The 14,595-nt window shown below is 42.5% G+C and overlaps 1 protein-coding gene across 7 annotated transcripts in view; it reads right to left on the reverse strand.

Annotated features, from left to right (window-relative positions):
* KIAA1217 (KIAA1217 ortholog) overlaps nt 1–14,595 on the reverse strand; it is an 846,584-nt gene that overhangs the window by 57,648 nt on the left and 774,341 nt on the right. The gene's annotated exons all lie outside the window — the stretch shown is intronic.

The raw sequence follows: 14,595 nt of genomic DNA on the forward strand, positions 1-14,595 counted from the left end.
AATCTATCTGAACTAAAACTCTTTAGTCTTGGCAGTGCCGAAGGCATTTTCCAGAATGCAATAGTGAACAGGTTTAAAGCGAGGCTATGCCCTTGTTTGTTCATGCCCTGACTCTGGTATGAGGGGGAAAAAAAAAAAAAAAAAAAAAAAACCCAAAGTAATTAAAGACTCTGTTTTCAGATGAGTTCAACAAAACAAAAGAATTCAAATTGTCAAATTTGTGGTAAAGCTTCAAATGTGACTCTAAGCAATGAACTTTCTATTTCTGCCTGAAGTTAACCTATTGCTGGAAAAAGCTGTGTAACTAAAGACATTGTTCCCCAAACTCCCAATACATTTAACTTCTTATTGACACATTTAGATCTATTTGGGAGACATTGGTATAGTTGGCAGTCAAGGCTGCCATTTCTTCTCCCCAGGCCCTGTGCTCATGGCATGAGCAAGAAGACTGGGTATGTTCTATCTCCCCTAAAAAGCACTTCAATCTTTTGTTTCATCTGATGTCTCAGCATCTCCCCTGCTTTGGAATTCTTGACTATCTCATCCCTAAGTTCCCTACCGTTATCCAGGAAATCCCTCCCATCCCTGGGTGATCAGCATGGAACTGTGCTCCCATCCACCACACCCCAGCTGCCATTCTTTGTAGATTCAACATCCATACTCACAACCCCTACGGAAATGTGGCACTATAGAGCCTCAAAAGCTTTACAGCCATCCTCCGACCTTGAATTCTAACTGAGAATGGTGTTACTGTCTAGATGTGAAACTGCAAAACCCCTTCTAAGTATGGCGATGTTTTGTTGTCTTCATTTCTCTTATTCATGCAAACTATTTCTTTATCTGTAGCCTGACCTTACTTTCTCCACCTTCCATACTGTCTGAACAGTCTCTGGTCATTTCTCCTGGCTCTTACCCAGGCTGGACCCTGAATACTTTCAACATTATCCCAACTGAACTCCATTGCATCTGGGCTATTTTTCAGCCTTACTGTTCCCATGCTATACTGACATTGCTTTCTGAATGACAGAGCAGGTAATAAATGAGAAGAAAAGGCCCCCTGTGCCCCTTCTATTTCTTCCTATGTCCTCTCCTTCTGGTAATCTTCAAGGAGACAGAGTTAGGGGACACCTTCTTATTAGCCAAAGGGGCTCATCTAAAATGTTCTGCATTGAACTTACAATGCATGAAGATAGACACATTTAAGGACACCTGTAAAAAACAGGCAAAAATGAAGCTCTATTTATAAGGATCTGGAGGAAAAAGCTATTTGTAAGCTTTCTTCATAAATTCACTGAGGTGTTGAGAGAATGAAAACTGGCAATGAGATGTGGACAGGGAATGCTGTGGAGATGATGGTATTCTCGCTAATAAATAGTTCTTTACATACTCCTAGGGATGCTGTTTATTTTCTTCAAGGCCTTGGGAGACAATTAATTATCAGGTCAATTTCAGTTCACTTCCACCATCGCTTTGCGTGTGAGCACCATGATGGACGCTGAGGGTCAGTGATGCTGATGCCTTTCTTCCTGATCCTAGGCTTTGGATGACTTGGCTTGGGTGGGCATGGTGGCTACGGCCCAGTCAGGATTCTGTGGGCTTTCTCTGTGCTCAGTGCTATCAATAAGGTGCTCCTGGATGATGGAGATGGAGCAATAGGCTGGGGAAGAACAAGTTCTTATAAGAGGTGAGATGTGAATGATGCTGAAAAGAATAGTAGTATTTATCCAGAGGGAGAAGAAGGGGAAGGGAGCAGTGTTCTGAGCAGGGTTCCAGGGCAAGCGCAGAAGCTGTAGACCAAATACAGTTTAGTGGAAGCAAAAACAGTGGACCAGGAATTAACCCGGATTTGTGCTCTGATTCCATCCTCACAGTGGTGTAACCTTTCTTTCATCCATTAATCCAACCGACATTTATTGAGCACCTACTGCATACTAGGGAATGCTCCAGGCACTAAGGACATAGACATGAACAAAACAGACAAAACTCCTTGCTTACGCGGAGGTTACATTCTACTGACCATTAGCAAAATAAATGCTAAACCTTAGACACCAATGAACATGAAGGAGAAAAAAAATTCTGGGAAGAGAGATAGGAAGAAGAGCTGAAATTTTACACAGGGTGAGCAAACAGGGCTTCACTGAGAAAGTCACTTTTGAATAAACACCTGAAGGAAGTGAGAGAGCAGGCCATGTGTGCTGTCTGGAGGAGGAACATTCCAGGCTGTGGGAAGAGCAGGTGCACTCACACATATACGCTCCGTCCAAGGCAGGAGCATGCCTGGCAGGTCTGACGAGAGCTGGGAAGGCCAGTGTGACTGTAGTGAGGGAAGGAAGGGGAGGGTGATTGAAATGATGTCAGAGGGGCAGAGGGTTGACCTGGCCAGGGTTTGTGGGAAGGGGAATCACATCATTTATTCTCCACACCAGGACACTTCAGAAAGAGGACAGGGGAGCCATTGGTCATTGCAAATATTGTACAAGGACAACAGGGATGCCCCGGAGCTGTCCCAGTCCAGCTGAGAAGGGCATTCTCCCTACTTGTATGTCATCTTAGGGACTCTCGCTTTGACGCCGAGTGTGATGGGAACCATGGGGAAGTCTGAGCTGAGGTTGGACATGACAGGGCTCACGTTTTAACAGGGTCACTCTGGCCCCTCCACTGAGAACAGGCTGAAGGTGGGCAGGGACCAAGTGGGGAGACCTCTTGGGAGACCACTGTAGCAAGTCAAGTGAGAGATGGAGGTGGCTTGGCCCAATGGGTAGCTGTGAGGTCGAAAGCAATGGCTGGAGCCAGGAAACCTCCAAGTACAGCTCTCACTGTTCTCTGGGTCTGGGTGTCCAAACGCAGGGTTGGGGAGACAGCAGTCAAGACGACACCAAGGCTTTTGGCCTGAGGGACTGGATGAATGAAGCTGTTGTTACCTGATATGGGGAAGATAGGACTTTATTTTTGGGCATGCTGCATTCAAGTTCATTAACAGATATCCATGGGGAGATACAAATCTCCACTCAGAATTCACTTAACATCTCTGCGTCTCCGCTTCCTTAACCATCAAACTGGGAAAACAACTGCCTTACCTGTCCCAAAGGCTGTCACCCTAGAGTCACTGAAATGAGGGCAAATGAGAAAAACGTGCAGGGAAGCACATGATAATCTATAAACCACTGAAGATGTATAAGCCTTCATGATATCCCTTTAAATTCATTCATTCAACAAATATTTCTTGAATCAGGCACAGTTCAAGATGCTGGGGGTATGGTGGTAAAAGCACAGGGCTTGCCCTCATGGAACTTACATTTGGGACACGGGAGACTGTGGGGGAGTGTTGCAACTTCAAGTGTTATGGCCAGGAAAGGCCTCCCTGAGTTGGTGGCATTTGCCAAAGCCTTGAGTTTGGAGAGGAGCCAGTCAGTCAGACATCTGGTGGAACAATGCACCAGGCAGAAGAAAGAGCAAAGGTGAATTCTCTAAGGTCAGAAAGTCCTGGATATGGTCAATTACAGGAAGTGAGAGAATATGGAGTTGAGTTTTTGGCAGGCCATGGAAAAGGCTGAATGAACCCTTACTCTGTAGAGGAAACCATCACAGAAGGCCCCAACCCCTTGTTAAACAGGGGTACCCATTCTTTCACACCCACTACCCACAGAAATCCAGCCTCACTTAGAATCCTGGAATTACATAAGTTTCCAGTTGGAAGGGATTTACATAAATCCCATAGGTCTTCCCATTCTGGGTCTGTGATCTTGACTGAAGCAATTAAAAAAAAAAAAAAATAAAAGGCAGGCAGGTCCAACCAGGAGGGCCAAGCTCAGTCTCTACCAGGCCTGGTGTTCCCCGCATGCACAATTGGTTTCCGAGGTTCCAGCAGTGCTCTGCCCAGCACAGCAAACGCACTTGAGGAAGGCTCCAGGCAGCCTCTAATCTATTTCACAATTCACTTTCTGTGTAGGCTGTTCTGGTTGGGACCAGGAAAGAGTCCCAAGTCAGGGATAAGGACAAAATCCCCCTCAGATCTGAAGGGCTGGCACAACTATATGGCTTCACGGTTTTATGTCAATGAAACGTTTATTCATAGAAAACTTTCCAGTACACAAAGTGATCTAATAGCTATTTTCATTTAAATTGCACAGAACTCGGCTCTCTGCCAGGCATAGTGGCTCACACTTATAATCTCCAAATTTTGGGAGGCTGATATTGGAGGCTTGCTTAAGCCCAGGACTTCCAGGCTGCAGTGAGCTATGATTGTGCCACCGTGCTCCAGCCTGGGAAACAGAGCACAACCCCATCTCTAAAATAATAATACATTAAAAAATAAAAATAGGCCGTGCATGGTGGATCACACCTGTAACCCCAGTACTTTGGGAGGCCAAGGTGGGCGAATCACTTGAAGTCAGGAGTTTGAAACTAGCCTGGCCAACATGGTGAAAACTTATCTCTACTAAAAATACAAAAAAATGGCCAGGCGCCGTGGCTCACGCCTATAATCCCAGCACTTTGGGAGGCCGAGGCGGGTGGATCATTTGAGGTCCGGAGTTCAAGACCAGCCTGACCAATTTGGAGAAACCCCATCTCTACTAAAAATACAAAATTAGCCGGGCGCGGTGGCAGGTGCCTGTAATTCCAGCTACTCCAGAGGCTGAGGCAGGAGAATGGCTTGAACCCAGGAGGCGGAGGCTGCTGTGAGCCCAGATCATGCCATTGCACTCCAGCCTGGGCAACAAGACAAAACTCCGTCTCAAAAAAAAAAAATTAGCTGGGTGTGGTGGCAGGCTTCTGTAATCCCAGCTACTTAGGAGGCTGAGGTAGGAGAATTGCTTGAACCTGGGAGGCAAAGGTTGCAGTAAGCCAAGACCACACCACTATACTCCAGCCTGAGCAACAGAGCGAGACTGTCTCAAAACAAAAAGAAAAAAATATATATATATATAATATGATATAATATATTATATAAAATAAAATATAAATAAAAAATAATAAAAATATAAATATATACACACACACATATATATATATATACACACACATGCATAAAATAAAAATAATTGCACAGAACTCTTGAGTAGATTATCATCCCCTTATTGGTACAAAAGACACTGAGGCTCAGCCAGGCAGGGATTTTCTTAGGGAAACAGAGCAATTAGCCTGCAGGCTCTCGGATCCAGCGCTCTCTGTGGCACTGAGCTGCCTCCCTTAGTGACTCACGTCTGGGGTGAGGCACTTCACTTCCTGCTGGCTCTCTGCTGGGTGACTAGAGCCGCCGCTCCCCAGGGCGAGCCTACACCCTGCTTTATGAAATCACCTATTTTGCATTTTCTTTCTCTTCCCTGAGGCTAATCTGGAACATTCATGTCCTGGAAGTGACATCTCATTTTTTGCACAGGTACAAACAGGTAGGAGTAGCAGTTGCTTCATGTTATGGGCCACCTGAACACGGTCAGCTAATTTACCTTCAAATGAGAGACAGTGTCAGGAGAGATGGTCTCTTGAGTGGACCTCATGGTGACTGTGGAAATGAACTCCCCACTCCCGCCTGCTTTAGAGCTGTAAATCTTAGGGTGGACTCAAAAGAAACAAAATAATGACTCTTAGGGAAAAGAAAAAAAATTGCTACATTTGGTCTCTCTAGTGCATTTCCCTTTTGTTTTGTCTTCTTAGTTATTTGTGCTTGCAAAGACAAAATGTGAGGGGAGCCATGGCGAGTTCAGAGCTGAGGTTGGACATGAAAGGGTTCCTGTTTTAACAGGGTCACTCTGGCCCCTCCACTGAGAACAGGCGGCAGGTGGGCAGGGACCGAGTGAGGAGACCTTTTGGGAGACCACTGCAGCAAGTCAGATGACAGATGGAGGTGGCTTGGCCCAGCAGGTGGCTGCGAGGTCGAGAGCAATGGCTGGAGCCACCCTCAAGGCAGCATGATAGCGAAATGTCATTTAGCTAGAGTAGCTCCCGTCCTTGGACCTTTAGGAAGTCTCCTTGCTGTTTCTCCTGCTGTAAAGTCAGGTATTAGGACACGGTATTCTCTAAGGTCTCTTTAACTTTGAGGATGGACAAGGAGACAGAGGAAGTATTTACTGGTGATAGAAGTTGGCCCTGTATGAGTATATATGGACTTATTTTATTTTATTTTATTTTTTTGGAGACAGGATCTCGCTCTGTCACAATAGAGACTTTTCTTTTTTTTTTTTGAGACAGGATCTTGCTCTGTCGCCCAGGCTGGAGTGCAGTCATGCAATGACAGCTCACCACAGCCTCCAACTCCTGGGCTCAAGTGATCCTTCCACCTCAGCCTCCCGAGCACCTGGGACTACAGGCATGTGTCACCACACCTAATTTTTAAAAAAAATTTTTTGTAGAGATGGGATCTCACTATGTTGCCCAGGCTGGTCTCGAACTCCTGGGCTTAAGTGTCCCTCCTGCCTCAGCCTCCTAACATGCTGGAATTACAGACATGAGCTACTGCACCCAGTTCAATACACACATTTTAAGATCTGCGATTTTTGAAAGTTAGAATTCATGCTTAGACCCAGATATATTTTTTGAATCACTTCATTCATGAAAAATGAAGTCCAGAATTCAAATAAGGACAAGTGTAATCTCCATGGTTTCTGCCAGACAGAAGGACAAGTAAATCACAAGAGAGGCTAGACTGTGTGTTCTGTGCATCACAGAGTCTAGGATTACCAGCTCCTGGGCTCTTCTGATGATCCATCTTTAGGTTGGGTGGGAACCCCATGATTCTGCAGTAAGTTGATTTTGCCATCTCTTCAGGAGGCTGACTCTGCACCTAAGCTATTCCTCTTCTCTTTGAAGACGTTCTAGTTGGCAAAGGAAGGAGTTACCTGAACCTCACAGTATTTAGTTTTTTCTGGCTTAAGTTTCTGGTTTCAGACTTAGGACTTCTGGTTGACAGCACCTCGTGAATATTCAAAGGAGATACAGAGGCACGTTTTAATTTGATCTAATTAGTGACAGACGATGCCTTTTCCTTTTGAGAGATTGGTTTGTTTAAAGTAGCACACAGACCTCGTGGCTGCCATTCCATTGGTATTTTTGACAGAGTATCCCTGGTATAAGAATAGAGCTACTTTCATAAATTTGTTAGTTGGTCTGGTATGTTTATCAAATATCTGTTGCCTGAACTCAGGAGTCTAACGAATAACTAGCAAATATGACTTAACCATGCAAGTCCATTCCTGTGAATGAAATAACAACAGTTGGTCAGCCTTGATTTCTGAGACTGGCAAAACATCATATCGAGATGTCATTTTTATAGGTACCTTGATGGTAAAAGTATAGCAGATTTTGGATAGAGACTAGTTGGTCTTGCCCAAATGACATCTTTTCCTTTCGTTACGTACATGCCTTAAATTCTAGACCAGCTCAATGTTCTCATGAAGGCTCTCAGACCCACATAACTTTGGGAAATTGTTCCCTTTTCTGAATTCATAGCAATTACTGTCTGTATCACTTCTTTGGAATTAATTACGTACAAGCAGACCCCAAATTATGGCAGGCTTGTCATTGAAAAGTGTACTTGTACTTTCATTGTTTAGAACTTGGAATAAATGGTGGTTGGATTTCCAGCTGGCCCACGGAAGCCTCTTTAACCTACAATGTATTATTAGCCCTGTCGTTGTTCCTCATTGTTTTCAAGGAAAACGTGTCCTGACTTCCAAGCTGGACTTTGGGAAGCTGGGAAGAGATCTTTCTCTGGAGTTCAAGCCTCTGGGGGTGGCATGTGACTTGGCATGTCCCCTTCTCTCCCCCCTGACTCACAAGGAGACATTGTCACTCTGGATGTGACAAGAAGAGCATCCCTGGGCATCACCAAAGCCAAAAGAAATATCAGGTGTGAAATTCTATGATCGTGGTTGTTTCTCAAAAACAGGTATTCAGTAGGCATTTATAACTCAGAAGCTTCCTGTACTTAACTGTGACAAAGCTTATATGTTTATATTAAGCTTTTAATATTTTATGACTATCTTCATGGTTTATGTTCCTGGTGTACAGGAACCATATCTCCGTTTCTTTGTATGCAGCAAATCATCCAGTCCACAGCTAAGCACATAAGAGCAGCTCAATAAACATTTATTGATTCACAATTACAGCTACATGAAAAAGCAATTCCGACAAGAGCTGAATCAGTCAGGCACTATTAGGCATCAAAACAGATAACCTAATGATTTCATGCATACCTGGTTTAGCTGTCTTTACCTTCAGTCTTATAGCTCAGATGCAGTTTTAAAAGGATGCCCTGAACCTAGCTTTCTTTTTGCCCCTGGACCTAAGCAGTTATGTAACCCTGACTGCTTTCCTGAAATGAACTTAAAAGCAGCTCTGATACTCTAAACATTCTAATTTGGAGCTGTAAGCCCAGCACATTTGATTCTGTGTTCACATTTAGTTTAATTCTCCTACCCTTGCTCCCTTTATGTGTTTTCTGATATTATATTAAAAAATGTCTCTCCCCGCTGCTTCAGGCAGTTCCTCATCCTAGCCAACTCTGTGTATTTACATTCCTGTTTAGTAGCACTTAGTAGAGTGCTTTGCTCAGACTAGAAACTCTTGACCACTAAGTATATCCCAGGATGGCATAACACACTGAACTGTAATGAGTTGCTGCATCCTATGGGGTAGACACTGTTATAATCTCTATGTCGCAGAGGAGCAAATGGAGGCAGTGCAAGATGTGGTATTCTGCCAAAGGTCCCAGATGCTAGCAAGTGTTAGAACTGGGATTTGAACCCAGGTACTCTGACTTGGAAGTCCATTACAAGTTTGGCTGATGAACGTATTGATTGACCTGAAGGTAGTCATAGCAAGTTCTATCAATAATGAGTTGCTTTATCAAGAGGAAGAGGGCAGAATGGAGGTAATAACTGTCCTGGTCCTTGCCTTATGAATGTCACCATTTACATTGCTCGAACATGGGGTATTCTTTCATTTCTCTTTATTTCTACTTTATTAAAAGTAGAAAAAGTTCAAATTTCCTTTAGAGCAATGTTTCTGAGCTGGGGGCATTTTGCACCCCCTGGGCAGGGCATTACAATATCTAGAGATGTCTTTGATTATCCTGGCTAGGGCAGGATTGGTGGTTGGTATTTGCTACTGGCTTCCAGTGGGTAGAGGCCAGAGATGCTGCTAAACATCTGCTAGGGTTTGGTTTGGATATGGTTTGTCCCCACTAAAACTCATGTTGAAATGTGATCCCGTGTGTGGCAGTGCTGGGAGGTTGGGCCTACTGGAAGGTGTTTGGGTTATAGGGGCGGATCCCTCCTGAAGGGCCTCTTGCTGTTCTCAAGGTAGTGAGTGATTTCTCGCTCTCACTCTTGAGAGATTGGATTCATTCTCTCAGTAATGAATTTGTTCCCCTGAGAGTGAGTTGTTATGAAACCAGATCCCCCTCAGGTTTCTCCCTCTTTGCCTGAGTCCACTTCTCCCTTGACCTCCTCTGCCATGCTATGATGCAGCACAAAAGGCCTTGCCAGAAGCTAGGGCCATGTCCTAGAACTTCTCGGCCTCTAGAACCATGAGCTAAATAAGCATCTTCTCTTTACAAAGTATCCAGCCTCAGATATTTTTATAGCAACACAGAATGGACTAAGACAACATCCTATAATGCACAGGATAGCCCCCTATAGCAAATTATCAGGACCTAACTGTCAACATTGCAGAGGTTAAGAAACTCTGCTTTACCAAGATGCTAAGTCTAACTACTTAGGATGTCTCTGATGTGACTCACTTTTTACTACACCAGCAAGAAAGGAAAATAATTAATCCTTCTTTTCCCATCATTCAATCTGACTGTCCTCTAGGAGGATAAAGCATGGTTTAGGAAATATTCAAAGGTCTTCCAGTCACAGTGAATATTTTTCAACGACATAAATCCAAATTTAGACTTGCATTTGATTAACTGTTTAACCAAGGATCCATCTCACCCCTAAAAGTTACCAACACAGTAACACTGAATTCTCATAAAACAAGAAAGTGATGTGAAATGATTAAAAGCAGACACAAGCTGCCAGTTGCCATGTGGGCTTCCTCCTGTACATAGAAGGTTCTGCTAAGTCTAGTATGCCTCAAAAATCATAACAGAAACTCAAGTTGCTTGCTTTTCTATAGCTATAGGTGCTCAGAATGGGCAAAATTTTTCTTCCTAGTGTAACTCTATACTAATTTGTTGAATGTAGCTGCTCTAGGTATAGAATAGTGTAAAAATACAATCTCAGTTCAAGTTTACTGTGTCCTGAAAAATCAATTTGGAGGAATCCGTTATACATTTCAAAGGCAAGGTAGTCACTTTGCAATGAGCACTCTTGGATTTTGAGTGTTATTTCACTAAAGGTATTTTACATTACAGTATATGATCCAAACTACAAATAGAAAATAGCAAAACATAAATGCCCTAGAATTTTACAATTCTTAAGGGCTGTTTTATGTGCCATGAATAGAAATAATGATGCTGTTTAATGAAGTAATTTTACAACCTAGAGAAGACAGAGCCTCAGGCACTAAGCCATTTGTCACACATGGTCTCCTTGGGCAGTCTCTCCTAGTCACTAGGACTATTCTCTACTTGGAGTCCTAGCTGAAAGGAAGTCACTTGGGTAAAATCACTTCATCACTTAAGATTGTTTTCTTTTATAGAAGCTCAGACACTAGAATGGCTGTTCTGAAAGTCAAAGCAGCTATGATCTGTCACTATACCCCAAAGTCCCTGGTATTCCTGGGAGGAGAACCCTACCATCACGTGAATGTTATTCCATAGACACTGTGTTCTCCAGATATTCTAGATGCAATTTATTATTACTAGATGCTCACTGAAGCATCTTTAGAAAGAAAGAGATGCCAAATTCATTAGCACAAGGTATGTGAGTAAATATAAGACTCAAGACTCAATTACTTAGTCTTGAGCGAGCTAGTTTCAAGTCAACAGAGCTGTTACCAAATCATGTTCCTTCAAAAAGCTACCACTGGATGTCTTCAAAGTATGAATGTGGAAGGAAGAATTTTTCCCTCTGATTTCTAACGTCCCGCAGTTATTTGGACTATTATATTGAAGTGTTCTTCAGAACAGCATAGGAACCCAGCGGTGCCAACAGAAAGCACAGCCACCAATTTCTCAGCCTCCCTCCTGTGTTTTTGCAGCTTCACATCTTTGATGTAAAATGTTACTTGAGAGTCTCGTATGAAAACCACTCTCAGATGTATTTGCTTTTTAATATTATGAAATTGCAACAGAAATTGGATTGGTTCTTTATAGGACCCTGTGCTCATGAAGTTAAGCTTTAAGGGGTTGAAAACTCTTTAACAATACTTACACAGATGAAGTATTTCTAAATAACATCATGGCATAGATGAGACAATGGGCTATAATTTTGTGCTTCAGTAATTGTTTCTGATGTTCCTGTTTTTAACATTTTTCTTTGACATAGTACTCAGATGCATTGAAAAAATTAAGTATACCAAGAACGTTGTCCTCTTTCTTCTCCTATTTCTGCATAATTGTGCTAATATACTAGCTAGGGCAGTTATATTTAAAATGGGACATGTATATATTTAGCAGCATAATTATGCAAATTCTGTGTTTATGATTGTAAATATCCTTTAGGAGCAGTTACTTAGCATGTAGTCCTGAAACAATTTTTGAAGAATTCTGGTTAAAATGTTTAGAATTCACTCCTGAATTAACTTCTCTGTTGTGTGAAGGTGGGCCTTACAGTTCACATTTGCAAGGCAGAATAGTGCACAGTGGTAAACAGTATGGAATATGTAGAATTCTTTAATAGTCCTGGACATTTTATGCCACTTACTGGCTTTGCAGCCTCGGGCAAGTTACTTACCCTCTCTGAGCCTCAGTTTCTGCATCTGTAAAATGCAGATGACGACAGTACATACCTCACTGGGTTGTCATGATGATTATATCACATAATGTACAGAAACCACTTCGCATAGTGCTTGGCTCATAAAAGGCTCTCAACAAATGATAGGTGCCGTTCACCTCCTTCCTACACATCCCCCAGGAATGCTACATGTCAGCCTAGTTACCAAGATATCTAAAAGAGTTCAGGGCCAGATTCTGAGCTGCCCTTGGAGGAGGAAGTATGGCATGAGCTCCACCCTTGTCACTTTGTCCCATGTAAGAAAAAATGGGGGAAGCACATAGGAGTGCTGAGGACAAAAGTTCCAGACTTAAGTTCTTTTGACCAGAGAATTATTCTTCACCTTTGACATGTGTCTGAGTGGAGTTAGCGGGGAGTGTTTAGGTCTTTCAGCAATAGTGACTCTAGATGTAGACAGAGAGAGAGAGAGTGTGTGTGTATGTGTCTGTGTGGGGGTATGTGTATGTGTGTCTGTTTTGTGTGTGTCATGTGTCTGTGTCTTTGTGTGTCCATGTGGTATGTGTGTGTCTCTGCGTGTCTGTGTGTCTATGTGCAGGTCTCTAGGAAAAGAGAATCTAACCAGCCCACATATAACCAAGCACTCCAATTCCACCCTCTGGAGATAAGCTGATTACAGGTGGGGAGTCACCTTGGCAAGATGTATGAGATAAAATTCTTCCCCTGCTATTTCACATTATGGGGAACGAAAAATGTGAACATGTAACGTTACATTCATAATTACAATCATACGTCAGAACACAGTGGTGATAATGACAGTGTATTTTAGGTGAATATTCATCTGTTTAGTCAGTTTTTCTTATATTTGTTAAACTGGAAAGAGAATAATTTGGAATTTCTAAAAAGGTTCTCTAACGTGTAAAACTCAAGTCCATAGAATTTTCTGAAATTTTACAAAATGGAAGTCTCTGAGGTTGGCAGATCTTTTTTAAAAAAGGGAGTGGAGGCCCTAAAAGAATACCCATAGTACCAAAAGCTAAAATCCTTCAAGATTTTGATCCCATACAGAGATGACTCCACAGGTCAGCAGAGGGTTTGTTTTTTTCTCTCCATAACTAAATCTCTTGAAAAGTGAGGCTCAAGGATGTACATTAAGTTGTGTATGTGTGGTAATTACATGGGTGACATTGAGCTAGGTTCTAGAAAGAAGGCACACACCATCTTTGGTTGGCCCAAAATTTTGTTATTTCAGCACTACTCCCAAAAGAATATTACATCTAAACTAATCTATCTTCATGCAAATTCAGGTTTTTATCATCCAAGAACCAGGGTGGAAACAGTTCAATATGATCATGGCAAAATCAACTCCTGATGCTCTTCCATCTAGGACAGGTCAGTGTGGGAGGCAGGGGGATGATGGAGAGGATGGATTCTGGCTCTCAACATTATATGCAGGAGACAGATTGTTTTTATTGTTTCCTGGACTAAATTCTTGCTCCTGTAAGTTCCATCCCCTCAATGACATACCATTTTCCAACCAGCACCTCACAGCCCACCAAAGGGGACAGGTGTGTTATCTTTTCTGTGAAGTATGCAGCACAGGCTTCCAAGACTTATGGCACATCTCGGTAGATTCCTCTCCAGATGTCACAATGGTTTGCTCCAGTGAACCACTGCGAAGGTTTATCCTATACCCTTTAGCTGTCTGTAGTGATAGGAAGAGTCCCTTTCTTTGATGCCTAGAATTTCACTTCATGAAAACTTCCGAAAGGAGAGAATGAATACTATTTTCTAATTCTTATATTTTCTTAGTCCTGCATCATCAAGCCAGTCACTGTTGTTGTTATTCTAACTACATGAGAGAGGTAGAACTTTCTGTTTCATTAATGATCCCAAAACTTTCATGTTCATTCTCTTTCCATCTCCTGAAATCTTTCTGTTATGATATTCCCAGTACCTGAACAAATAAGAAGGGATTGCCCTTTCATAATAAAACTGTGCTAAAGAGGACTTCAGGACTTTCTGACTTGTGTGTGAAAATAGTAAGGTAGACAGGTCACATTCCATTCACAATTTTGGCCTTCTTTTTATACAGTATGTAACAGTAAGTGATATTAACATTGTTTAGTGAGAAGCAGTGGTTCTAATAAGGTATTGAATAACTGAGTATCTGGACATCTTATTTGTCTTTTTTCTTTTTGAGACGAAGTCTTGCTCTTGTCGCCCAGGCTGGAATGCAATGGCGTGATCTCAGCTCACTGCAACCTCCGCCTCCCAGGTTCAAGTGATTCTCCTGCCTCAGCCTCCCGAGTAGCTGGGATTACAAGTGCCTGCCACCATGCCTGGCTAATTTTTGTATTTTTAGTAGAGACGGGGTTTCACCATGTTGGCCAGGCTGGTCTAGAACTCCTGACTTCAGGTGATCCACCCGCCTTGGCCTCCCAAAATGCGGGGATTACAGGCGTGACCAACCGCACCCGGCCTGGACATCTTATTTTTCATACCCCTTAACTCATATATAACAATAGGTAGCAGCATGCTTACACGTCTTTTGGACTCAATTTCTTTGGCTAGATTTTTATGATTATTTTGTTGACTTCTTTCAACCAATTCAGGCTAGAGAAATTTCCTTTATCAAAATTAGCTTTTCTATTACTATATGAACTTTGGAAGGTTTTCAAGATAGAGTAGGAAGCATCTGAACTGGTAAATTATAAAATATATCTATTTAAAAAGAAATTCAAATCCCCAGAGAGTC

The sequence above is a fragment of the Piliocolobus tephrosceles genome, chromosome 9, assembly GCF_002776525.5.
Source record: "Piliocolobus tephrosceles isolate RC106 chromosome 9, ASM277652v3, whole genome shotgun sequence".
NCBI classification, from domain to species: domain Eukaryota; kingdom Metazoa; phylum Chordata; class Mammalia; order Primates; family Cercopithecidae; genus Piliocolobus; species Piliocolobus tephrosceles.